This window comes from Crocuta crocuta, unplaced genomic scaffold, assembly GCF_008692635.1.
Source record: "Crocuta crocuta isolate KB4526 unplaced genomic scaffold, BGI_CrCroc_1.0 scaffold208, whole genome shotgun sequence".
Taxonomy (NCBI): domain Eukaryota; kingdom Metazoa; phylum Chordata; class Mammalia; order Carnivora; family Hyaenidae; genus Crocuta; species Crocuta crocuta.
Genome location: NW_027532596.1, coordinates 247,872 through 275,021, shown reverse-complemented (window position 1 = coordinate 275,021; position 27,150 = coordinate 247,872). Strand labels below are relative to the sequence as shown.

Below are 27,150 nucleotides of genomic sequence, written 5' to 3'. Positions count from 1 at the left end.
TTTTATTATGTATCTCATTTATATCATTTTTTAATTCATTACAGCTATTTTAAGCTCCATAGTCTTTGTAGCAATAGTTTCTCTGATGTCTTCCATGCTTTTTTCAAGCCCAGCGATTAATGTTATGACTATTGTTCTAAATTCTTGTTCAGTTATTCTGCTTATATATCTTTTGAGCAGTTATATAGCTGTCATTTCTCCCTGGAATTTCTTTGGAAGAGCGTTCTTCCATTTCATCATTTTGGTTAGCTTTCTATCTCTTGTTATTTTTTTTATTTTTTTAATGTTTTATTTATTTCTAGGAGAGAGAGAGACAGCGTGAGGAGGGGAGGGTCAGAGAGAGAGGGAGTCACAGACTGAAACAGGCTCCAGGCTCTGAGCTGGCAGCACAGATCCCGACGCGGGGCTCGAACCCACGAACCGCGAGATCATGACCTAAGCGAATGTCGGATGCTTAACCCACCAAGCCACCCAGGCGCCCCTCTCTTGTTAGTTTTAGAAGCTTGTTATGCACTCTCCACCTGCGAGTGCTGCTGTACCAAAGAAGGCTCTTTGGCTGTCCAGGGCCTGTCCACTCAGGAAGTGTTCTTTGAATGGTGTCTCTTGGTCTCTGTTGTTGAGACCTTGGTTGTTTTATTTCCCTACTTGTAGTGGGATTTGGGACCCTCCACCATGTGTACTTTGGCTTGTTTCTTGATGTAGCCCTGGAAAAGAAGACAGGCAGACAAACAAACGCACAGACAAACCCAACAAACATGGAAACCAAAAGGGAAAACGAAAAAGAAAAAAGGAAGGGACACACACACACACACACACACACACACACACAAAGAGGAAGGAAGGAAGAAATAATAAAAATAAAAATACATAAAAAAGAAAAAAATCCAATAGACAAAGACAGTCTAAAGCATAGAACCAGAATTCCCAGCTACAAATAAAGAGCCGGGTGTAAGCAGTTCTAATGGAAGAGCATATACAAAGAGGGAAATGACAGGGCGAGGAGGAAGCGAAATTGGAAATGAAATGAGCAGGCAGAGAGACTAAGAGGCTTAGTTCAGAGAGAAAGAGGGGAATAGAGGCGAGGCAAAAGAAATGAAGATAATGCTACTCAGAGAAACTATATAGTCTGATTGCTCCAGAGAGAGAGAAAAAAAAGTAGCAGTGGAGATGTAGAATATACATCTAGAGAATGGATTAAATGTGACCATTTAAGCAACCCAGTGCCCAAAATCAATCAGGGCAGTGTATCCATGTTAGTATTGACCCGAGCTCTGGTATAAATAAATAAATAAATAAATAAATAAATAAATAAATAAATTTATTTTTAAAAAGGCAGCTCTCTAGCAGGGATTGGCATGGTTTGGTGTAGGCAGGTTTTAGCTNATATAGTCTGATTGCTCCAGAGAGAGAGAAAAAAAAGTAGCAGTGGAGATGTAGAATATACATCTAGAGAATGGATTAAATGTGACCATTTAAGCAACCCAGTGCCCAAAATCAATCAGGGCAGTGTATCCATGTTAGTATTGACCCGAGCTCTGGTATAAATAAATAAATAAATAAATAAATAAATAAATAAATAAATTTATTTTTAAAAAGGCAGCTCTCTAGCAGGGATTGGCATGGTTTGGTGTAGGCAGGTTTTAGCTTCCAGTGTGTCCTGCGGGGGTCCTGCCTTGGTGGTTGTGGGGAGAAAAGTGGCGGCGCCCCAGTCCCTTCTCGAACCAAGCATTGCAACTCACTCTTTTGTGTCTGAACTTCCAGTGTGGTGGGAGTAGTCAAGGAGAGCCATGTTCTATATCCCAAGCCAGGCCTCGTTTCCAGGTCTTAGTCCATGCGCCCCATTGATACTACCTGAGTCCCTCAGAGCAGTTTCAAGTCTCTTGCCTCCCCCCTGGGGATCAAATGGAGCTAGAAGCACGAAGGCACGAAGGCACGGCTTTAGGCACCACAGTGTCCCCTCCAGGTCGAGCTGGCAAGCGAGGAGCAGTTTCTCCTGGGGTCGCCTGGGACGAATGTGTCCTGCCTATGGTCAGGTGGACAGCAAGAAACCGGACCCCTCTGTGTCCTGCGCCAAGGTTTTTCTCTTCTCCAGCGATAGGGACAGTGTCTTGAGCAGTTTCAGCCACTCTTTCTTTTTTCCCCCTCGACTCACCGTGGTCCCCTGCAAAGGGGGATCACTCCCCTCCCCCTGTGTCTCCGGTCCTGGCCCATTTTTATCTTCCCCAGTTCACACTCACGCTATAAGGTTTTATCAGTGGACTCTGTCTCCTTTTCCTCTCAAACTCCTGGATTTGTAAAGGTTCCTATAGCTTCAGGCCTTCTCGGTTTGAGAGATGGGGGCGAGTGAAATGTACGGAGCTCCCTACTTCTCCACCATCTTGCTTCCCTCCTTCCTTTTGTCTGTCTTGATGTGACTTTGGTTATTTTATTTCCCTACTCATAGTGATGTTTTGGACTCTCCACCATGTGTTCTTTGGTTTGCTCCTTGATGTAGCCCTGGGAAGGAAAACAGACAGATAAACAGAGAGGGAACAAAAACACTCAAATGCACAAATAAACCAAACAAACAAGAAAACCACCCAAAAAAAAAATAAAAAGACAGAGTAAAAGCATAAAACCAGAAATCCCAGCTACAAATAAACAGCAGTGTGGAAACAGTGCTGATGGAAGAGCATATATAAAGAGAAATGACAGAGATGGGTAGGAAGAGAAAATGAGAGACTAAAGGCTTAATCCAGAGAGAGAAAAAGGAGAATTTGGCAGGAGGCGAGGAGAAGGAAATGAAGATAATGTTACCCAGAGAAACTATATAGTTTGATTATTCCAGAGAGAGAGAAAGGAAGGTAAAGAAGGAAGTGTTAAAATACATCAAGAGGATGGATTAAATATTTCTGTTTAAGCAAACCTATAACCAGAAGAGCCAGGCCAGAGGAGGGAAGAGATAAGACTGAGAAAAGGTAGAATATAGAATAGCATGAATTGATCTAGAGTTAATAATGGCAATGCAGAAGCACTGGTCCTAGGGTAGGGCCATCTATTTCTATAGCATCTTAAGGCTCCCAGCAGCTCCCTAGCACAGATGGGCGTCGTTTGGTGTGAGTGGGTCCTGCTGGCTGATCCCTGAGGCCCCACCTTGGTGGTTATGGGGAGAAAAATTGCGATCCCCCCAATCCCTTTTCCTCAAACCAAATGTCCCAAATCATTCCTTTGTATCTATTCTCACTGTGCCACAGGTGCAGGCAAGGTGGGTCATCTCCTATGACCCACACCCAGCTGCGTTCCAAGCTCTCACTCCATGCGCATTAATGATGTCCCCTGAAATGTAATCCAGTGAGCCTGGCACTTCAGAGTAGGGGATCTCTTCCTTCTGATCCTGACTGGGCTCCCAGCCTGTCCCGTAGGGAAGTCCTTTGGTCCCCTGGCATATTGGTTAGGATAGGATAGGATAGGATAGGATAGGATCCTCAGGCCGAGGATTTTCTCTTCTCCAGATACAGTTTTGCACTTCCCCAGCCACTTTGTCTTCCCTTTGTCTCTCCACAGAAGGGGCTCCCTCCCCTCCATGCCTCTGTGTCCTGGCCTGCTTTTCCTCCCCCAGTTCGCACTCACACTATAAGGCCGTTTTCCTAGTAGACTCCGTCTCCTTTCTTCCCAGACTCTTGGAGTTCAGAGGCCTTTGGCTTCAGCCCTTTTTTTGTTTGGGTGATGCAGCGGGAAATTTTGAGCCTCCTATTTCTCCACCATTTTTTAGGTATCCCTCTTTTTTGCATGTTTATTAATAATTTTTTTAATATATGGTTTTCATTAGGTTCATTATGACTTCTTCTGCATAAAGCAGTCTATATTAAGTTGATGTTCATTTCACTTTGAAACCTGTCTTTACTTCTCTTCTCTCATGTAGGTGTATGTTGTTATATTATATATCCATTTATTTTCATAGTTCCTTGACTCATTTTTTTTTTTTTTTTACTGAAAAAATTCATTTTGAGTACCTGTGATTCCTAACTTTATACTGTCATCTTTGGTCTTTATTCCCACTCAAAGTGTCCCCTTTAATATTTCTTTCAGGGCTAGTTTAGTGGTCATGGAGTCCTTTAGTTGTTGTTTGCCTGGGAAATTCTTTTTCTCTTCTTCTATTCTGAATGATTTCCTTGTTGGATACAATATTCAGGGATGCATATTTCCCCCATTCAGTCCATTGAATACATCATGCCTCACCCTTTGAACTTATAATGTTTCTGTTTAAAAATATCCTATTATCCTTATTGATTTTTCTTTGTAATTTACTGTCTTTCATTTGCTGCTTTAAAAAATTTTTGTTTAACATTATAACTTGAAATTTAAATTACAGCATATTTTGGTGTTGGCCTCCTTTTGTTGATTTTGATAGGAATTTTCTGTGCCTCCTGGATCTGGCTGTCTGTTTCCTTTCCCAGATTAAGGAAGTTTTCAGCTATTATATCTTACAATAAATTTTCTTCCTCCTTTTCTCTTTCTTCTAATGTTTAAAATATTTTAAGTTTATTTTTTAATGAGGGAGAAAGAGAGAGAATGATCAGGGGAGGGGCAGAGAAGGAGGGAGAGAGAGAGAGAGAGAGAGAGAGAGAGAGAATCCCAAACAGGCTCCACAGTCAGTGCAGAGCCTGACGTGGAGCTTAAGCTCACAAACCACAAGATCATGACCTTAGCCAAACCAAGAGCCAGACACTTAACCCAGGCTCCCCTCTCTCCTCTCCAATGGGACTCCTATAATACAAAGCTTTTTATGTTAGATAGAGCCACTGAAATCCTTAAGTCTATTCTGATTTTAGGTAGTTCTTTTTTCTCTCTTTTGTTCATTTTGATTACTTTCCATTACTCTATCTTCTATGGCACTAATTCATCCCTCTGATTCTTTCATCCTGCTCTTCATTCCATCTAGTGTTTCTCATTTCATTTATTGTGCCCTTTATGTCTGCTATGTTATTCCTCAGCTCTGTGCCAAACGTTACTCCTATGTCTTCCACTCTTTTTCTCAAGTAGAGTGAGTATCCTTATGATCATTACCTTAAATTCTCTATCAGCATGTTACTGATATCAGTTTTGCTCAAGTCTCTGTCTGTGGCTTTGTCCTATTCTTTAATTTGTAATTAATTTTTCTATCTCCTCATTCTGTCTGCCTCTCTGTGTCTGTTTATGTGTGTTATAAAAGTCGGCTATGCTTTCTGCTCTTGAAAGTAGTGACTTTTTGAAGAGTTCCTGTAGTACCCTACAGTGCAATATCTCTTATTTACTAGAACATGGAACTTCAGGAGAGTATCCTATGTGTGTTGCTTACACCTTGCAGACACCTTGTGTCTGAATCACTGTTCCTTTTACTGCAATTGTCTACTCTGAGTCTCTCTTTCTTGTGGACTCTGCTTGTTCTTTGTGGCATTAACAAAGACATATACAAGATACCTTTGATGGGGTGTGTGCACCAGGGAAATTGGGAGTGGGGCAGCCCCTTTAGAAAAATTTATATTAGGTCACTAGTCCTATGCCAGATCCCCTGAAGTGTTGGAGTGACTCCAGGCTGCTGGCTGTGCAAAGCTGGGCATAGCACACCTCATGGTGATGGCTGGACCTGGCTTAGGCAGGCACACAATGTTTGGTATAGGCATGCTACTGGGAAGGCAGGATGTGTGGATGTTTCATAGCAAAAACTGTGCACTTCATGGCAGGACATGGCACCCACAAATGGCTGGGCTCTTTGTGGAACCTGGATGCAGAACACAATGGCAGCCATGTACCTGGGAGCTGGGCAGCACACATGCAAGTCTTCAACAAAATTTTCCTTGAACTATGCCTGAGTCTAGCAGGCTTAGAGTGAGAAAGTCCTCAGGTGAACTCATGGTCATGACACACTGTTACCAGGTTATTTAGCAAGTGTTTGTACATCCCTGCCTCCCCAAGACTGCTCTTTGCTTTTGCTGGAGAACAGTGGAGGAAAATGGTAACTGCTACCTCCTTCATTTTGGAGAAGGTCCCCAACAAGCTCCAGAAGTAGTGTGAAAAGAACATTCTCCTGTTTGTCCCTTGCATTGTGTAAGCTGCTGTTTGTATGTTACCCTCTCCACATAGGCTTCTGTGTCCTAAGGGGTGATGATCCAGCAATCACTTGTCATTTCCTGCTTGTGCGGTGCTGGTCAGCTGTCTTCTAAAGCCTCAGGCACCAAGATACACTGGTTTTACAGTCACAATATTCACCCCCTCTTGTTTTCAAAGTCAAGCATTATGGGGATCAGTCTTCCCCATGTGAGCTTCCTCATAGGAAGTCCCATTGTCTGATCTTTCCATGAGTGCAGCTTTCTTCCACATGTGGATGGTCTCCCTCTGCCTTCATCACTTATCAGAAGTAACTTATTTTATATATTTAGTTTTGGGTTTTGTTCTCCAGGTGTTGGACGATACTCTGGCTTGTTTTCTTGGATGTAGATTATATCTAGTTGTAAACATGGGATGAGGTGAAGTCCGGGTACTCCTACTTTGCCATCTTCCTGAGCTCCTCCTCAAGTAAAAGTCAAACAAGTCTTCATTTTTATCCATTCATTCACACTCTGTATTTGATTGTAGCATTTAGTCCATTTACATTCAAAATAATTATTGATAGGTAAGTACTTATATCCATTTTGTTGTTTTAATGGTTTTGTTTTATTTTTTGTTTTGTAGTTCTCCATTCTTATTTTCTTCTCTTTCTCTCTTACCTTGTGGTTTCATGTATTTCTTTAGTGCTCTGCTTGGATTCTTTTCTCTTTATTTATTTTTGCATACCTATTACAGGTTTTTGATGTGTGGTTATCATTAGGTTTTTATATAACATCTTATATGTATAGCAATCTATAGTATGTCAGAGGTTGTTTGAGTCTGAACCCATTCTAAACAAACTACATTTAAAAAACATTTATTTAAATTCAAGTTAGTAACCATACTAAGTAGTACTGATTTCAGGAGTAGAACCCAATGATTCATCACTTACATATGACACCTAGTGCTCATCCTAACAAGTGTCTTCCTTAATGCCCATCACCCACTTAGCCCATCCCTCCACACACTTCCCCTCCTTTTTTTTTTTTTTTAATTTCTAGGATTGAGAGAGAGAGACAGCGTGAACAGGGGAGGGTCAGAGAGAGAGGGAGTCACAGACCGAAATAGGCTCCAGGCTCTGAGCTGGCAGTCAGCACAGAGCCCGATGTGGGGCCCGAACCCACGAACCGCGAGATCATGACCTAAGTGAAAGTCGGACGCTTAACCGACTAAGCCACCCAGGCGCCCCAACACACACTTCCCCTCCTGTAAACCCTGTTTGTTCTCTGTATTTAAGAGTCTCTTATGATTTGTCTCCTCTCTGTTTTTGGCTTATTTTTCCTTCTCTTCTTTTATGTTCATCTGTTGTGTTTTTTAAATTACACATGTGAGTGAAATCATATGATATTTGTTTTCTGTGACTTATTTCACTTAGCAAAATACACTCTAGTCCCTATCACATTGTGGCAAATGGTAAGATTTCATTCTTTTTGATTGCTGAGTAGTATTCCATACATATATACCATCTCTTCTTTATTCATTCATTAATTTATGGGCATTTGGGCTCTTTCCATACCAAAACTTTGTCTATTGTTTACAGCGCTACTATAAATATTGGGGTGCATGGGTCCCTTTGAAACAGCATTTTTGTATCCTTTGGATAAATACCTGGTAGTGCAATTGCTGGGTCACAGGGTAGTTCTATTTTTATTTTTCTTGAGGAACCTTCATACTGTTCTCCAGAGTGACCACACCAGTTTCCATTCCCACCAATAATGCTAAAGAGTTCCCCATTCTCTGCATCCTCGCCAACATCTGTTATTCTCTGAGCTGTTAATTGTAGTCATTCTGACAAGTGGGAGATGGTATCTCATTGTTGTTTTGATTTGTATTTCTCTGATGATGAATAATATTGAGCATCGTCTTATGTGTCTGTTAGCCATCTAAAAGTCTTCTTTGGAAAAGTGTCTATTCATGTCTTCTGCCCATTTCTTCACTGGATTATTTGTGTTTTTGGGTGTGGAAATTGATAAATTCTTTATAGATTTTGGATACTAACCTTTTAAGGATATGCCATTTGAAAATATCTTCTCCCATTCAATCAGTTGTCTTTTAGTTTTGTTTATTGTTTCCTTCGATGTGCAGAACACTTTTATCTTGATGAAGTCCCAATAGTTTATTTTTATTTCTTTTTCACTTGCTTCTGGGGACGTGTAAGAAGTAGCTGTGGCCAAGGTCAAAGTGGTTGCTGACTGTTTTCTCCTGTAGGATTTAATGATTTCCTGTCTCACACTTCTGTCTTTCATCCATTTTGAATTTATTGTGGTGTATGGTGTTAGAAGGTGGTCTAACTTCATTCTTCTGCATGTCACTGTCCAATTTTCCCAGCACCATTAACTGAAGAGACTGTCACTTTTCCATTACATACTCTTTCCTGCTTAGTTGAAGATTAGTTGGCCATGCAATTGTGGGTCTATTTCTGGGTTCTGTATTCTGTTCCATTGATCTATATGTCTGTTTTTGTGCCAGGACCATACTTTCATGATGATTACAGCTTTGTAACACAGCTTAAAATCTAGAATTGTGATGCCTCCAGCTTTGGTTTCCTTTTTAACATTACTATGGCTGTTTGTGGTCTTTTCTGGTTCCATAAAAATTTTAGAGAATGATGATAGGGATTGCCCTGAAAGTGTAAATTGCTGAAGTAAGGTAGACATTTTAACAATATTTGTTCTTACAGTCCATGAGCATGGAGTGTTTTTTTTTCCCTTCATTTCTTTATGTCTTCCTCAACTTCTTTGATAAGCTTTCTCTAGTTTTCAGCATACAGATCTTTTACCTCCTTGATTAGGTTTATTCCTAGACAGGTATTTTATGGGTTTTGGTGCAATTGGAAATGGAATTGATTCCCTGAGATCTTTTTCTGTTGCTTTATGATTGATGTATATAAATTTAACCGATTTCTGCACATTGAATTTAAATCCTGTGAATTTGCAGAATTCATATATTAGTTCTAGAGGTTTTTAGTGGAGTATTTTGGGTATTCTATGTAGAGAATAATGTTATCTGTGAAGAGTGAAGGTTTGACTTCTACTTTACCAGTTTATATGTCTTTTATCTGATTTTGTTGTCTGATTGCTGAGGCTAGGACTTCATAATACCATTTTTAATAACAGTGGCAAGTGCAGGCAGCCCTGTCATGTTCCTGACTTTAGGAGAAAAAGCTCTCAGTTTTTCCCCATTTAGGATGATGATTAGTAGGTTTTTCATATTTGGCTTTTATGACATGTAGGTGTGTTCCTTCTATGTCTATTTTTAACAGTTTTTTTTATCAATAAATGAAGCTATATTTTGTTAAATTATTTTTCTACATCTATTGAAGAATCATATGGTTCTTATCCTTTGTTTTTTTAACAAAATGTTCAATGTTTTATTTATTTCAGAGAGAGAGACAGCGTGAGCAGAAGAGGGTCAGAGAGAGGAGATACAGAAGCTGAAGCAGGCCCCAGTCTCTGAGCTAGCCATCAGCACAGAGCCCGATGCGGGGCTTGAACCCACGAACGGTGTGATCATGACCTGAGCCGAAGTCAAGTGCTTAACCAACTGAGCCACCCAGGTGCCCCTATCTTTTCTTTTATTAATGTAGTGTATCACATTGATTGATTTGTGAAAAATGAACTAGCCCTGCTCAGGAATAAATCCCACTAGATCAGGGTGAATAAATCTTTTAATGTAATGTTGAAGTGGATTTGCTAGTATTTTGAGAATTTTTGCACCCATGTTCACCATGGATGTTGGCCTGTTATTCTCCCTTTTAGCATTACCTTTGTTGGGTTTTAGAATCAAAATAATGCTGGCCTAGTAGAATGAGTTTGGAAGTTTTCCTTCTATTTCTATGTCTTGGAACAGTTAGAGAAAAATAAGTATTTACTCGTCTTTAAATTTCTGGTAGAATTACCCTGGAAAGCTCTCAGGCCCTGGACTCTTCTTTGTTGGAAGATTTTTGATTACTGATTCAACTTATTTGCTGGCTATGGGTCTGTGAAGTTTTTCTATTTCTTCTTGTTGAGTTTTGGTAGTGTGTGAGTGTCTAGGAATTTGTCCATTTCTTCCAGATTACCCAGTTGGTTGGCATATAATTTTTCATAGTATTCTCTTATAGTTGATTGTATTTCTGTGGTGTTAGTTGTGATGTCTCCTCTTTCATTCATGATTTTATCCGTTTGGTCCTCTTCTCTTTTCAAGTTTATCTATCTTGTTTATTCCTTCAAAACGCAGTTTTTAATTGCATTGTACCATTCTACTTTATTTTTGCTTCCTTATCATTTATTTCTGCTGTAATTTTTATTATTTACCTACTTCTACTGGCTTTGGCTTTATTTGCTACTCCTTTTTAGCTCCTTTGGGTGTAAGGTTAGGTTGTATTTCGAGAACTTTCCTGCTTCTTGAGATAGGCCTGAATTGCAATGCACTTTTAGAAATGCCTTTGCTGAAATCTTGAGGGTTTGAAATGTCATATTTTCATTTCCATTTCCTCCCATGTGTTTTTATTTTTTTTTCTTCTTAAGTTTTCTGCATTCACTCATTAGTAGGTTGCTCTTTAACCTTCATGTATTCGAAGGCTTCTAAATTTTTCCTTGGCTGATTTCAAGTTTCACAGCATTGTGATCTAATAATATGCATGGTTTTATCTCAATTTTTTTGTACCTGTTGAGGGCTGATTTGTGACCCAGTATGTGATCGATTCTGGAGAATTTTCCATGTACACTCAAGAAGAATGTGTATTCTCCTGCTTTAGGATGAAATGTTATTAATATATCTGTTAAGTACATCTGGTCCAGTGTGTCATTTAAACCCATTTTTTCCCTGTTGATTTTCTGCTTAGTTTATCTGTCCATTGCTCTAAGAGGGATATTAAAGTCACCTATTATAATGGTTTTGTTATAAGTGATTTTCTTTATGTTTGTGATTAATTGATATATTTCGGTGCTTTCAAGATGAGGGCATACATATTTTCAGTTATTAGATCTTGATGGATATAACCTTAATTATGATAAAATGCCCTTCTTCATCTCCTGTTATAATCTTTATTTTAAAATTTAGTTTTTCTGATATATATATATCTGATATACATATATCATATATATGTATGTATGTATCTGAGATATATATATATGCTACTTCAGCTTTCTTTTGACCTACATTAGAATGATAGATGGTTCTCTATCCCCTCATTTTATTTTTTTTGTTTATTTTTTGTTTATTTTTAATGTTTATTTATTTTTGAGAGTCAGACAGACAGAGCACGAGCATGGGGAGAGGCAGAGAGAGAGGGAGACAAAGAATCTGAAACAGGCTCCAGGCACTGAGCTGTCAGCACCGATCCCAACATGGGGCTCAAACCCACGAACTGTGAGATCATGACCTGAGCCGAAGTCAGACGCCCAACCAACTGAGCCAAACAGTTGTCCCTTCCATCCCCTCATTTCAATCTGCAGGTGTCTTTGGTCTAAAATGAGTCTCTTAAGAGGCACCTGGGTGTCTCGGTCAGTTAAGTGCCCAACTTTGGCTCAGGTCATGATCTTGCACTTCATACTTTAGAGCCCCACATCAGGCTCTGTGCTGACAATTCAGAGCCTGGGGCCTGCTTCATATCCTGTCTCTCTCTCTCTCTTTCTCTCTCTCTCTGCCCCTCCCCTACTCACACTCTGTTTCTCTCTCTCTTTCTCAAAAATAAATATCTAAAAACTGATAAATGAGACTCTTGAAGGCAGGCTATTGATGGATGGGAAGATCTTGTTTTTGTTTTTTTAATCCACTCTGATGCCTTATGTCTTTTGATTGGAACATTCAGTCCACTTACATTCAGAGTGATTATTGGAAGATATGAATTTACTGTCATCGTATTATCTGTAGATTCACTGTTTCTGGTGATTCTCTCTGACTCTTTGTAGTCTTTGCTGCTTTCCATTCAAAGCATCCCATTAAAATTTCTTGTAAGGCTGGTTTAGTGGTCATGAACTCCTTTAGCTTTTGTTTCTCTGGGGAAGTCTTTTACTTCTCCTATTCTGAATGACAGCCTTGTTGGATAAATGACTTTTGAATGCATATTTTTCCTATTCAGCACATTGAGTATTTCACTCCCTTCTCACCTGCCAAGTTCCAGTGGACATGTCTGTTACTAACCTTATGTGTCTACCCTTGTAGATTAAGGACCTTTTGTCCCCACCTGCTTTCAAAATTCCCTCTTTATCTTTGTATTTTACAAGTTTCACTATCATATGTCATGATGTTTACCTATTTTGTTAATTTTGAAGAGAGTTCTCTGTGCCTCTTCGAGTTGGATATATGTTTCCTTCCCCAGATTAGGGAAACTCTCAGCTATAATTTGTTCAAATAAACCTTCTGCCCCTTTCTCTCACTCTTCCTCTGGGACACCTATGATATGGATATTGTTTGTTTCATGGAATCACTTAGTTTTCTAAGTCTCCCTTTGTGATACAGTGATTTATTTTCCCTACCGTTTTCAACTTCATTGTTTTTTCCATAATTTTATCTTCTATTTCACCTATTCTCTCCTCTGCCTCTTCAATCCTGTTGTCACTCTATCTACTTTATTTTGCATCTCAGTTGTATCATTTAAAAATTTTTAAATATTTTTATTTATTTCTGAGAGAGAGAGTGAGAGAGGCAGTGTGAGCAGGGGAGCATCAGAGAGAGAGGAAGACACAGAATCCAAAGCAGGCCCTGGGCTCTGAGCTGGCTGTCAGCACAGAGCCTGATGCGGGGCTCAAACTCACGAACCGTGAGATCATGACCTGAGCCGAAGTCAGAGGCTCAACCGACTGAGCCACTCAGGCGCCGCTCATTTTTTTTTTTTTAATCCTGACTAGTTTTAGGTCTTTGATCTCTGCAGCCACTGTTTCTCTGGTGTCTTCTGTGTTTTGTTTTTTTTTTTTTTCAAGTCCAGCTAGTAGTCTTTTGCTGTTGTTCTAAATTCTCATTTAGATATATTGTTTACATTTATTTTGAGCAAGTACCTGGCTGTAATTTATTTTTGGCCTTTATTTCGGGTATAATTCCTCTGTCTTGTCATTTTGGCTAAGTTTCTGTCTTTTGAATGTTTTAAAAGTTTGCTATGTTTCCTACACCTGAGAGTGCTTCTGTATTAAAAAGGGATCATACACTGTCCAAGGCCTGGCACTTCAGGAAGTGTTTCTGTTGTATGCGGTGCACACTCTGCTCTTTCCCACTGGTCAGTCCTCTGCAGATCTCCTTCTTGCTTGCAGTGGTGGAGTGTTTGGACCTTTAACTAGTGTGCTTTAATTTGTTTGTTGAAGTGACTCTGAATAAAAGGAAAACGGGACATGGGGTAATCCTGATCCCATAAAAAGAGAGATGGAAAGGAAACAAAAGAATACCAAACAGAATCATGAAACTATAAGGCTGTTTCCAAAGAAAAGAAAGGAGGAAAACAAGTAGGGGAGTCAGAAGCGAAAAGAAAGTGAAGAAAAGAATAAAAAACCTTATTCAAAAAGAAAACGAAAAAAGGATAAAATGAAATTGCAAAGCAAATCATAACCATGAGTCTCTTTCCACTAGGAAAAAAAAAGAATTTGGGTTAAAAAAGAAGGAAAAATTACTTATCTGTTGGTGCCAGTGAGAGAGAGGTAGCTATGCTGGTCTGGGAACCAGGCCAGCTGTATAGGTTCAGAGTTGCTCTTGCCCCAGTAAATAAACAGTGGCCAGTCACAGAGTGTCAGAGTTTGGTGTAAGCGAGTCTTGCCTCCCTGGGAGCCAGTGGGCTGCTCTCTCGGGTCTCATTGTGTTGGTGTTGTGAGGAAAAAGGACATCACCCAGGTCTCTCATCCCAGACTGAGGGTCTCAACCCCAGTTGTTCAGGCAGCCCTCACATTATAAAGAGGGTCATCAGGTCGCCCTGCACCACAACCATCATGTGCATTCTCCTTGGTGCACACAGCTAGGATTCAAAACCTGAGGTCTTAAAGGACCCAGCACTTGGAATGCAGCTGGGATTCAAAACTCACTCTTAAACGAGCAGGCATGGTGCAGTTCTGTTCCCCTCCTCTGCAGTAGAGCCTCTCCACCCTGCAGATGAAAGGTCTCTTTGACTGGCACTTGAAGGGTGTTTTTGTTTCTTTGGGGAGGCAGTAAATCGTCTTCCCAAAATTTTCCAGAAAGGGGATTGTTCGCTCCCAGTGTGTCTCAGTGATCACTACATCTTGCTATGCTGTGTCCTCCTCCTCCTCCTCCTCCTCCTCCTCCTCCTTCTTCCTCTTCTTCTTCTTCTGCTCCCGCTTCTCCTCCTCCTTCCTTCTCCCGCTTCTTCCCCTTATTTCCCTCCCTCCCTTCCTCCTCCTCCAACTCCTCCTCCTCTACTCCTCTTCCTTCTCCACGCTTCCTCCTTCTAATGCGTCTGCTTCTTTTTCTTATTGCTATTCAGCTTGGTTGCTCTTTATTTCCCTGTATTACAGCTCATTGATCCATTCTGCCTCCTTTAATCTGATATTTATCTCTCTAATGCATTAATTTCAGTTATTGAGGTCTTTGACTCTGATTTTTTTTCCTAAATTTCTGTCTGTCTCTCTCTTTTTTAAAAATTTTTTATTTATTTCTAGGAGAGAGAGAGAGAGAGAGAGAGAGACAGCGTGAGCGGGGGGGGGTCAGAGAGAGAGGGAGTCACAGACTGAAACAGGCTCCAGGCTCTGAGCTGGCAGTCAGCACAGAGCCCGACGTGGGGCTCGAACCCATGAACCGCGAGATCATGACCTAAGCGAAAGTCGGACGCTTAACCGACTAAGCCACCCAGGCGCTCCTGTCTCTCTCTCTCTCTCTTTTTCTTTAAGGTTTTACTAAGATCTTGAAGTCTATTCTCATGTCCAGTGAGTATCTGTATGGCTACTACTTTGAATTCTCTATCAAGCATCTTGTTTATCTTCATTTCATTTAGCTCATTTGCTGTGCGTTTTTCCGGTTATTTCAACTGGGATACATTCCTTGTATTCTCATTTTGTCTAACTTTCTTTGTCTGTTTCTATGTATTAGCAAAGTCAGCTACATCTCCTGATCTTCAAAGTGGTGTCCTTATGAAGAAGAGATCCTGTGGTGCCCTATAATACAATGACTCTTGTTCTCCAAAACCAGGTGGTTCAGAGGAAACTCTTTATGGGTTTCATACACCCTACTATTATTGGTGAACCGCATTTGCCTTCAGCATTCTGGACTTCAATAATCCACTTTGTCTGTTGTTAGCAAGGTTTTGTTTCTGTCCTGTTATGGAATCAACCTGGGATTGCTGAGGGTTTCTAATTGGATAGTGTAAGCAGTCAGACCATATGTCTTTCCTTAGCTGGGGCTGTAGTTGAATGGCTTGCAGGGAATTCTCCCTGACTTATCCTCAGAGAGGCATTCATTGGTGGATGGGGCTAGAAGATCAAACGCCCCTAGTGTATCTGTTGACATTTCTGTTGCACCATCCTTCTGATTACTCTCTCTACCTTGTCATCTGAGAGGATTCAGTTGGTAAACAAGTCCAGAAGTCACCAGATGCATGCCCCCAGTCTGTCTCCCTGGTCTTCAATCACACTGATTTTCATGGTATCCTTTCTGTGCTGATAACTATAAAATTCGGCTTCTAGGGCTGCAGGCATATTAGTGTATTGTTATTGTGCCTTTTTTTTTTTTAAAGGCAAGAGTCACTTTGTAGCGGTGCTGGTCCATGAAAAGGCTACTTGCAGGTTATGTCATGGCAGGAATAGCTTTGGAAGGATGCCTACGAAGTGAGTGAATGGGGAAGATTCACAGAATTCGAGTGTAGGTGCACAGTGTTAGAAAGATAGGTAGAGAATATTCATGCTGATCCCTTTAAATGTCCCAATATCTAGGCTGTGGAACATGGGGGAGAGAACAGCTACTTCCCAAGTCTTTTGCTCTTGGGGAAGTCTTGTAAAGATCCCTTCCCATCCAGCACACACTCTGAGATTAGTAAGTAAATCTTCACCCAGTCAACTTTCAAATGTCTGCTTCTTTGCTCTATCTCAGCTGGGTTATTTGTTATGCCAGTTCTTTGAGGGCAGGGCTGCAGTTTCCTCTCACCATTTGCTTTTCCAGTAATAATCCCACTGATTTTAAAGTGCCCAGAGTTAAGTTGTAAAAATACATGAAGTTAAACCCCACTGATTTTCAAATAAATGTTATGGGGAGTCATCTTCTCAGTCCAGGTTCCTTGTACTTGTGATACTTGATGTGGGGTATTATCCTCTTACTTGTCTGTCCTTTTGGTGTCCTTCCAATCCGTAGTTAGTCTCACTAAGTGTTTATTTCCCAATTGCATCGATACCTCTCCTGCCCTTTTTGATTTGGCTCCTTCTCGTTGATTAACTATGGGGAGTCTGTTCTTCTAGTCTTTGGGTTATTTTATGAATCACTTCCACTGATTTATCTGCTATCTCAGTGTGTCAGTGGGACTAGGTGGGCTCAGAATCCTCCTACACTGTCAGCTTTCCTCTGCAGGAACGCTTTGCCAAAGCATTAGAGTAAAACAATGTCGATCTGCAAAGGAAAAAAAAAACAACCCTCAAATGGCTATAGTTACAGATCGATGATGTAACAGGGAACAACAAATACTTAACATGTCTGCCTCCACATTGTTTTTATTTTCCTTGTTGCTATGACCCATAGCTTAGAAACTTCTGTTTAGTTGTGTATAGAATTATGGTCGTCATTGAAGAAATTTTGCTTACAGCTAATATTTGCAAAAGCTGCTTTTTGCCCAAAACCTACTTCACCCAAGGAGATAAGGAAGTAAGTACAGAAATGATTATTTTATGTTTAAGATTTATAGGAATGACATAGCCAAATTCCTGTAGGCAAAAATAAACTCACAAAAACTAAATAACTTACACAATATTGCTCAGATATCTATTGATGTAAGTCATCTTTTAATGCCAATCCAGTGCTGCTTCCCACTTTTGTTAATATAAGAAAAGCTCAAATTTCATGCTGAGAGGAAAGGTGCTTTGGGTCAATAGCAAGCCATCTGCTGAGTTTTCTTGCTTTCAGAATAAAGTCTTCTTCTTTACCCCCAAATCTTATCTCTCGACCTATTAGTCTACCATGCAGTAAGTAGGATGATTTTGGACTTCCTTATAGTCAGAGTTCATTATAATGCATTTGACAAGAGAATTTGGTTATGGCATATCAGATTTGTAGGAATTTCATATAAAAATACACTAAGGAAAGCTTAGCATCACTTTTTATTTGACAACGTTTCCAGGAAATTTAGCATATACAAAAATTATATAGTTGTAAAAGATTTAGCTGTTGTAATAGAGAAGACTCAGTATCTTAAGTAACCAAAGACCTGATAAGGACAAAACATAAAATCTTTGTTTTCTAGACAGATTAGATTAAAGGTAAAGAAAAACCTTTATTTATAAGTTCTTATTAATAGCAGGTCAACAATCTAAGAAAACTTTATTATTTTAACAAAAAGAAAACCAAATTCTAATTTTGAATCTGTTTGCTTTTGATAGTTAAGCACTCTATTTTTTAAATTTTTAATCCACATAGAATCATTCCAGTATTGCTACATATAAAAATTATTACTCAGTAGTCCCTTTCCACAAAATTTCTGCAACTTTTTAAATTTATTTAGTTTTTATATCAAAATTCTAGCCATGAATCGGGTACACATTCACATGTCTAAAGCTTCTTAGTGACATTTGTCTTCTTTTGGAAGTTGTGGACTAGGTTTTGGGCAAGGAAACTTTTACAGCAGTTTGTATTTTAAAGACCCTTCCCCATTTTCCTTCAGTCTCTGTAGGAAATGTTTTGGTTATCTCCTGGGGTGTTTACATTTCAAGGATCTGATAAGATTTATAACTTCAAGGAACAGAGAAAGAATTCAAGTTCTGTCCAACAAATTTTGGGGTAATTGTTATTTAAAATTTTACTTTGCATTAAGGGTCTAAAAATTTGGGTCGTTTTGCCTGTTCCACTGTTAATCACCATAATATTCTTTTTCATTTTCATTACTTTCTCAGGGATTTCACCTCTTAGTATCTTAATTATGCTCTATCACAAGAGCCTAGACCTTAATCCACAGCAGCCTGCACTCTATAGTTTTGCAAAATACCATGCTTAAGTCACTAAGTTATTATCCTGCTCTTCCAACTCGTCTGCAAGTCCTAAAGCTAGCAAAGTAGTGGCCACTCACACATCTTTCCCTAACTTCAGCTCTTCTTCTAACTTGTGTTTCAGTGTTTAATAGGTCTTTGGTTTTCTGCCAAACTTTCCATAATAGAAGCCAGACCTCTGTAGCAACAATTTATTTTTCATCTCTGCCATATTGTACTATGTGCAGTTACTCCAACAAGTGCATTAGGCCAGCTGGCATTTAGAGGACATCTTCTTATGTGGTGGTCCATAATCATCTGACATATAGGCCACTCCTCCCCACATGGAAGTTACTGGCTTTCTTAAGATTTCCTCCATGTATGCCCTTTACCCAAGGCTTGGAAACTTACTTGAGAGGCTTGTATGCACCATTCTCGTCCATGCCAAAGTAGATGGCCAACTTGGGATTTCCCTCTCAAATGCTTCATTCCAAATGCCCATATTTTTAATCTCTTGCCTGATCACCAACTGTTGGTTTGCAACCCTCTCATAAGTTTCCCAGTNGGCAGGGTGAAGTTGAAGAAAGAGACAAGCCACTCCAGGTTGGTAGCGGGGCAGGGTTTTTGTTTTCCATTGAAATATAGTTGACACACAGTGCTACAGTTTCAGGTGTTCGGTGGCAATTTATATAAGCAAAGAGAAGTTACATATGAAGCTTACCTTGGGTTTCAACAAGACAAATGGATCTCCACACCTACTCATGAAATCTTAAAAGTTTATAAAGAGGCTTTAAATGAATTAAATTACATAAACCATGTAGTTGTTTTTAACACCACATCACTATTTCAAGGGTATGTTCCTAGTGCATCTTCTGGAATCAAAAAAGGCAAGCAGGATACACATTCCAAAAAACAATAGAGGGACTTAGAAGCCTCCAATTGCCTGGTCCAACCTCAAGGATCAGTTTGATGGCCACATATATTTGATGACCTTCCTCAACATTCTGGGCATTTACTCCTTATCAGAAATATAATTTACAAATATTTCACCCATTCAATAATTTGCCTTTTCATTTTATTGATGATTTCCTTTGTTGTGCAGAAGTTTTTTGGTATTGTTTATATATATATATGTATATATATATATATATGTATATATACATATATGTATATTTGTTTATTTCTATTTTTATTGCCTTTGCTTTTGGAGTCATATCCAAAAAAGTATAACCAAGAATTTTGGGGAAGATAGTAGAGTAGGAGGATCCTAAATTCATTTGTCACACAGATAAACTAGATAACACAAAGATTGGATTAAATAACCTGGATAATGTCCCAAAGACTGGCAGAACAAACTCCATACAGCTAAATGTAGAGAAGAGTCCACATCAAAGAGGCATGAAAAGCAGAGACATGGTGGAAAGTCGAAATACCCATGAGACTGTCTGCACAATGGAAGGGCACAGTGAATGTGAAGAGCGGAGAGGAACATACCCCCACACCAGACATCCCAGGCTTAGGGAACCTACATGGGGAAGACAAATCCTCATAAAATGTGAATTTGAAAAATATAGGGGCCTAATGATCGGTGGGGCTTAACACTTAGAATTCTAAACAGCAGCAGGCATGGCTCTAAGACAGCCTTCCAAGATAGTGGATTCCTGCCCTTTAAAAAACAGCACAACAAATAGCTTCAGTGAGATGTGGGATAGAAGCAGCAATTTGGAAAATGCCTGGGGTATATGGGAAAGAGGTTTACTACTCCCAGAGTGTGTGTTAAAGGAGCAAGGATCTTTGGGAGAATTCTCCAAGAAGAAAAGAAATGGAGGGGGCACCATACTTCTCCTCCATCCCCCAACCTATATACAGACACACCTATAGGAATCAGCACAGTGCCACCACATTCGATCTAGATTGCTAACAATGTGTGTATATGCCCTGCACTCTTCTATGGACATACCCCCTCATTGAAAGAGGTTTTCAAGGCTGATGCAACTACCCTTCTGATGTGGACTCACACAGAACCTGCTGGTGGCACATTACCCACCTATACATTCTACATACTTGCCCTTGGACAGATCCATCCAAAACAGTGCCACAAGCCTGATCGTGTGCAAGCAGCCTCAAAAGTGGCCTGCACCACTCCAAAGTGATTCCTGCCCTGAGTAGTGGTAAGATGAACACACACACTGGTCCAACTGTAACCCCAACAGTTGGCTGGGGGCAGACACCTGGTCTGACTGCAGGCCTTGCCAACCAATGAAACGATCTCAGGGAACAACTCAGGGAAGACACCCTGCAGTTTGGTGCTACTGAAGCTCTGGTCAATGCCTGGTCTGACTCAATTTAAGCACAGGGAGGCCCCAGACTAGTCCACTAACAACACAGGTACCAAACCCAGCCCATAACAGGCAAAAACATCCAGTGCAGACAACTGGATTGAGACAAATGAGCTCAATCACACAAGTAGAATGCACACAAGACACATATGAGAAAACCTTGAAACATCGGGTTCTGGTAAATAGGGAATATTGCACTGCAGGCACTACAATACCTCTTCCTCATAAACCCAGTACTTTCAGAAGCCAGACACGTAGTTGACAAATTTCTAAGAAATAGAAATAAGACACAGAGAGTTAAAGAAATGAAGAGATGGGGGTGCCTGGTGGCTCAGTCATTTGAGCATTCAACTGCTGATCTCAGATCAGGTCTTGATATCAGGGTTGTGAGTTCAAGCTCTGCGTTGGGGATGTGGGCTTAAAAGAAGAAAAAATAGGAGACAGAGAAATATGTTTCAAAGATAGAACAGGACAAAATCACAGCAAGTGAGTTAAATGAAATCTAGAAAAGTCTTACCCCTGATAGAGAATTTAATGTAATCGTCACAAAGATACCCAACTTGAGAAAAAAGAGGAAGACCTTGATAACACCCTCAACAAAGAGGTAGAAAATGTAAAAACAGAACCGGAGATGAAGAATTAAATAACTGATTCTAAAAATACACTAGATAGAATAAATAGTAGACTAGAGGAAGCAGAAGAATAGATCAGCAATTGGGGCGCCTGGGTGGTTCAGTCGGTTAAGAATAGATCAGCAACCTGGATGACAGTAATGGAAAACAATCAAGCTGGGCTAAATAAGAGAAAATGATAATAATAAATGAAAATACATTAAGGGAACTCAGCAACACCATCAAGCATAATATCACATGCATTTAGGGATTCCATAAGGAAAAGCAAGAGAAAAGAGGGCATAAAATTTATTTGAAAAAAATAATAACTCAAAACTTCCCAAATCTGGAGAAGGAAAGAGACATCCATATCCAGAAGACACAGAGAGCCCCCAACAAAATCAATTCAAAGAGGTACACAACAAGACACATAGCAATTAAAATGACAGAAAGCACAGGTAAATAGAAAATTTCAAAAACAGGAAGAAAAGAGTTACAACAAAGGTAAACCCATAAGGCTATCAGCTGATTTTTCAGCAGAAATTTTGTAGGCCAGATAGGAGTTGTATAATATATTCATAATTCTGAAAAAAAAAACCCTGCAAACAAGAAAACTCTATTCAGCAAGTCTATCACTCAGAATTGGAGAGATAAAGGATTTCCCAGACAAACAAAAGTTAAAGGAATTCATGACCACTGAGACATCTCTAAAAGAAATGTTAAAAGGGACTCCTTGAGTGGAAAGAAAAACTGTAAGTAAGAATAAGAAATGTAAGAAACACACAAAAAAAGTAAAAATAAGTATAATTGTAAAAATCAGTCAAGAGATTCACCAAATAAAAGGTAAAATATGATACCATAGACATAAAATGTGGGGAAAGAAGAGTAAAACTGGGTTCAAACCACAGCAACCATCACTTTAATATAGACTACTATATGCAGAATATGTTATATACAAAATCAATGTTAACCACAAATCAAAAACCAGTAATAGATATGAAAAAAAAGAAAGAGAAATGAATCCAAGTATATCACTAATTAAAGACAGCAAACCATGAGAGATTAAGAGAAGAAAGGAACAAAGATAAAATACAAAAGCAACTACAGAGCAAGTAACACACTGGAAAATTAGTAGTGTCACTTAGAGGTGGCCTTCATGGAAATGCTTCTAAGGACAAAGGAGTCTGCAAGCACCATTTCTCTCCCTCACTCCTCAGGAGGGAAAACATAGATCCATCACAAAAGGTAGCTCAGCCCAGACAAAGGTTGTCTACTTGTTCCAGGTCCCAAGCACCTACACTTTGGCACAACTATCCTTCTCATTCAAAACTCCCTCATTCTCAGTGTGGCAAGATCCTGTCCAGGAAGACCAGAACAGGCTCAGACCCACATGACATCTCCAAAGATGATCTAAGCAGAAAATCAACAAGGAAACAATGGCTTTGAATGACACACTGCATGAGATGGACTTAGATAATTTCAGAACATTCCATCTTAAAGCAGTTGAATACACATGGGCACATGGAAGATTCTGCAGAATAGATCAAATACTAGGTCTCAAATCAGGTCTCAACAAATACAAAAAGATTGAGATCATGCTATGCATATTTTCTGACCACGATGCTATGAAACCTGAAGTCAATGAAACAAAATAATTGGAAAGACTACAAACACATAGAGACTAAAAAATATGATGCTAAACAATGAATGAATTAACTAAGAAATTACTGAAGATATTTTAAAATGTATGGAAACAAATGAAAATAAAGACAGAATGGTCCAAAACCCTAGGGATGCAGAAAAGGCAGTCCTAAGGCAGAAGTATACATCAATACAGGCCTACCTCCAAAAGCAGGAAAAATCTCAAATAAACAACCTAATGTTACACCTAAAGGAGCTAGAAAAAAGTACAACAAATGAAGCATAAAGCCAGCAGAAGAATAGAAATAATAAAGATTAGAGTAAAAATAAACTAATACAAACAAAACAAACAAACAAAACGGCAGTAGAGCAGATCATTTAAACCAGGATCCAGTTTTTCGGAAAAAAAAATTAGTAAAACTTATAGCCCCCTAGCCAGACTTGTCAAAAGAAAAGGAACAGAACCATTCATTTGGGCTTTTCCTAAAATTTGGCTGTTGTTGATAATGCTGCTATAAACATTGGGGTGCGTGTATCCCTTCAAATTGGTATTTTTATATCCTTTGAGGAAACACCTAGTATTTCAACTTCCAGATCATAGATTCACTGTGTGCAGAAGGCTTTCCTCCACTAAAGTATATTTATTTATTTTGAGAAAGAGAAGTCACTTACAAGCAGGTTGAGGGGCAGAGAGAGAGGTAGAGAGAAAGTCCCAAGCAAGCTCCACACTGTGAGCAGAAGCCTGACATAGGTTTTGATCTCATGAACTGTGAGATTATGACCTGAGCCAAAATTAAAACCCAGATGCTCAACCGAGTCACCCACATGCCACTGTGCAAAACTTTTTTATATTGATGAGGTCCCAATATTTCATTTTTGTTTCTTATTTCCCTTGCCTCCAGAGACATATCTAGTAAATTATTGTGACCAAGGCCAAAGATGTTTTCAATGGGATACTACTCGGCAATTAAAAAGAATGAAATCTTGTCATTTGCAACAATGTGAATGGAACTACAGGGTATTATGCTAGGTGAAATACGTAAGTCAGAGAAAGACAAATATCATATGATTTCACTTATATGGGAAATTTAAGAAACATAGCAGATAAACATAGGGGAAAGGAAGGAAAAATAAGGTAAAAGCAGAGAGGGAAGCAAACCATAAGAGACTCTTAAATACAGGGAAAAAATGGAAAGATGCTGGAGAGGTGGGAGGATGGGCCAAGTGGTGATGGGCACAAAGAAGGACACTTGATGGGATGAGCACTGGGTGTTATATGTAAGTGATTAACTACTGGGTTCTATTCCTGAAACTAGTACTACACTGTGTACTAACTAACTTGAATTTAAATAAATAAATTTAAAGAGAGAGGGAGAAGAAGCAATAAAAATCTCAAATAAACAACCTAACCTTGTGCATAAGGAACTAAAAAAAAGAGAGAAACGAAAACCCAAATCCAGTAGAAGAAAGGAAATGATAAAAGTGCTAACATAAATAAATAAAATAGAAACTAAAAACAAAACAAAACACAATAGAATAAATTAATGAAACCAGGACCTTGTTTTTTAATAACACCAACAAATTGATTAACTTTATCCAGGCTCACAAAATAGAAAAGAGAATTCAAGTAGATAGAATCAGGAATGAATCAAAAGAAATAATAACTGACACCACAAAAATACAAAAAATTATAAGAATACTATGAAAAATATGTATCAAAATATTCGACAACCCAGGAGAGTTGGATAAATTTCTATAAGCATGTAACCTACCAACCTGAAGCAAGAATAAATAGACAATGTGAATAAAACAATTACCAGCAACGAAGGTGACTCAGTCATTGAAGGATTCCCCACAAATAAAAGTCCAGAACTACATGAATTAACAGGAAAATTCTACCAAACATTTAAGGAAAAGTATATACCTATTCTTCTCAAGGTATTCCAAAAAAAGGACAAGAAAAAACTTTCCAAATTCATTCTATGAAGCCAACATTACCCTGATACCAAAACCAGATAAAGATACTACAATAAAAGAAAACTACAGGTCTATATATCTGATGAAAATAGATGCAAAAATTCACACCAAAATATTAGCAAACCCAATCCAATAATGCATTAAAAAGTAGTTCACCATGATCAACTTGGACTTATTCCTGAACATAAGAGTGCTTCAATATTTGCAAACTAATAAATGTTATGCATCAGATAAATAAGAGAAATCATAAAAACTATATTATCTTTTCAATAGAAGTCAAAAAATAAAAATTTGACAAAGTACAAAATATATTAATGATAAAAACTTTCAACAGTGTAGATTTAGAGGAAAAATACCTTAACATAATCTAAATATATAAAACTTACAGTAAATACTATACACAATTATGAAAAACTAAGAGTTTTCCCCATAAGACAAGGATTTCTACTGTCAACACTTTTGTTCAACATAGTATTGGACATCCTATCCACAACCCTCAGACAAGAAAAATAAATAAAAAGTATTCAAATTAGTAAGAAAGAAGTAAAATCTTCACTATTTGCAGCTGAAATATATAGAGTGAACACTGAAGACTCAAAAACATCTACTTGAATTGATAAGAATTTAGTAAGGTCACAGGATACATAATCAAAATACAGAAATTTGTTACATTTCTACACATTAATAATAAAGCATCAGAAAGAGATTTTTTTAAGTTAAGATGGATTTATTGTGTTTCTTTCTTTCTTTCTTTTTTTTTTTTTACAAATAGTTTATTGTCAGATTAGTTTCCACATAACACCCAGTGCCCATCCCAAGTGTCCTCCTCCATTCCCATCACCCCTCCCCCCACATCCATCAGTCCTCAGTTTGTGTCAGCATTCAAGAGTCTCCCATGGTTTACCTCTCTCCCTTTCCCCCACCATTTCCCCCTTCTTCTCCCCCTCGTTCCTCAGTTAAGTTCCTCCTAATCCTCCTATACGTGCGAACATGTGATATTTGTCCTTCNATCAGTTCTAGTAGGCTTCTGGTGGAGTCTGTCGGGTTTTCCAGGTAGAGTATCATGTGGTCTGCAAAAAGTGATAGTTTGACTTCTGTGCTACCAATTCTGATGCCTTTGATTTCCTTTTGTTGTCTGATGCCTGATACTAGGATTTCCAGCACTATGTTAAACAACAGTGGTGAGAGTGGACATCCCTGTCGTGTTCCTGATCTCAGGGGGAAAGCTCTCAGTTTTTCCCCGTTGAGGATGATGTTAGCTGAAGGCTTCTCATAGATGGCTTTGATGATGTTTAAGTAGGTTCCTTCTATCCCAACTTTCTCTAGAGTCTTTATTAAGAAGGGATGCTGTATTTTGTCAAATGCTTTTTCTGCATCTATTGACAGGATCATATGATTTTTATCTTTTCTTTTATTGATATGATGTATCACATTGATTGTTTTGCGAATGTTGAACCAGCCCTGTAACCCAGGAATGAATCCCACTTGATCTTGGTGGATGATTCTTTTGATATGCTGCTGGATTCGATTTGCAAGGATCTTGTTGAGGATTTTTGCATCCGTATTCATCAAGGATATTGGCCTGTAGTTCTCTTTTTTTGCTGGATCTCTGTCTGGCTTGGGAATCAGAGTGATGCTGGCTTCATAAAATGAGTCCGGGAGTTTTCCTTCGATTTCTATTTTTTGGAATAGCTTGAGAAGAATTGGGATTAATTCTGTTTTAAATGTCTGGTAGAATTCCCCAGGGAAACCATCAGGTCCAGGGCTCTTATTTGTTGGGAGATTTTTGATCACTGATTCGATTTCTTCACTCGTTATGGGTCTGTTCAGGTTTTCTATTTCTTCCCGTGTGAATTTTGGTAGTGAGTGTGTGTTTAGGAGTTTGTCCATTTCATCTAAGTTGTCCAATTTGTTGGCATATAATTTTTCATAATATTCCCTGATAATTGCTTGTATTTCTGAGGGGTTGTTTGTAATAAGTCCATTTTCATTAATACTTTTGTCTATTTGGGTGCTCTATCTTTTTCATAAGTCTGACTAGAGGCTTGTCAATTTTGTTAATTTTTTCAAAAAAACAACTCTTGGTTTCATTGATCTGTTAATNTCTCTCTTTGTCCTTGTATTTTGCCATTTTTACTATGATATGCCATGCAGAAGATTAATTCAAATTACGTCCGAGGGGAGTCCTCTGAGCCTCTTGTATTACAACATTTACTTCCTTCCACAGGTCGGGGAAGTTCTCTGCTATAACTTGTTCCAGGACTCCTTTAGCACCTTTCCCTCCCTCTTCCTCTTCTGGGATTCCTACAATACGGATATTGTTGCATTTGACCATATCGCTGAGCTCTCGAACTCTTCTTTCATGTTCCTGGATCAGTTTGTCTCTTTTTTTTGTCAGCT

General features: G+C 38.9%; 1 long non-coding RNA gene across 1 annotated transcript in view; it reads left to right on the top strand.

The window, feature by feature from the left end:
- The window catches only part of LOC144244738 (uncharacterized), a 134,072-nt gene that overhangs the window by 79,477 nt on the left and 27,445 nt on the right, over positions 1-27,150 (top strand). Inside the window, exon 5 of the long non-coding RNA XR_013339045.1 lies at positions 9,489-9,661. This is a non-coding gene — a long non-coding RNA (uncharacterized LOC144244738). The remainder of the gene's footprint in view (positions 1-9,488; positions 9,662-27,150) is intronic.